The sequence below is a fragment of the Athene cunicularia genome (assembly GCF_003259725.1).
Source record: "Athene cunicularia isolate RWA chromosome 20 unlocalized genomic scaffold, athCun1 chr20_part1, whole genome shotgun sequence".
NCBI classification, from domain to species: Eukaryota; Metazoa; Chordata; class Aves; order Strigiformes; family Strigidae; genus Athene; species Athene cunicularia.
The window spans coordinates 9,982,273-9,983,297 of NW_020799125.1; positions in this window are offsets into that span (position 1 = coordinate 9,982,273).

Here is a 1,025-nt window from a genome sequence, read left to right on the forward strand (position 1 = left end):
TCTCTGTCTCAGTGTCAGCCCAAGCCTTGATGCCTCCTTCCCCCAGCAGCAGGTTTCACTCCCACATTTGGGATTCCACCCAGCCACCCTTTCTCGGCCACTTCGTGTTTTCCTCCAAGAGTTTTGGAAAAGGATTGCACACCTCACTGTGGTGCTTCCCTGCCTGGGCTGGTTGGGGCTGGCCTCTGCCAGCCAAGGCGGGAGCCTCATCAGATCCCTGGTGTGTTCTCAGTGGGATGCCCAAGGGTCCAAGTATCCTGAGGACAGCAGGATGCTCAGCCCAGGCTCTGCTTATATGATAAAATCTCCTGCTCCCTGGCTTGGCCTCGCCTCTGCAGGGCTGTGAGCTGACTTCCACTGGGTAGCACCAGGGATGTCACCCCCCTCCCAAACTGCCCAGTGCCCCAGTGGGGGTCCTCTCTCCCTCACCCAACAGCAAAGGTTTCCGTGGCTCACACAAAGGTTCTTACGCTGATGTGGTGAATGATGCAGTGCCTGGGGCTGCTGTCGGGGCAGGGTAGGGTGCTCAGCACCCAGCCGTGCGTGGGGACAGTGGGGTGCAGGTTAACAGGGATCTCTGCCATGCAGGAGGTGTAGGAGACCCGAACCTGCCTTCCAAAACCACCTGGGAGGAAATGTCCCTGGCTGTGGGAGATCCACAGGTCTGCGGGGAAAGGCAAGGGGTTCTCCAGGAGCCGAAGCCCAGATCTACCATGGAGGGCTGAAATCAGCTCCAAAACGGCCCTTCCTGCACAACCCCGGCCCTGGGTTCGCTGGGCCCTCGTGGTGCTGGATACATCAGGCTGGTGCCAGCCAAATGACTGACAGCTGCCAATCTCCAGCAGCAAAGATCGCCTCGAGCCGATGCCCAAGGGAGGGAGCGAAGGTCCCTCCAGCCCTTCCCTTGGCCGGCGCTCCGGGGTGAGGCCGAGCCGGCGGGCTGGGGGGGGCCCCGGGGCCGTGCGGGTACCCCGCGGCTCCAGACCCCGCTGCACCTGCTACCCCGGCCCGGTGCCCGGGAGGGG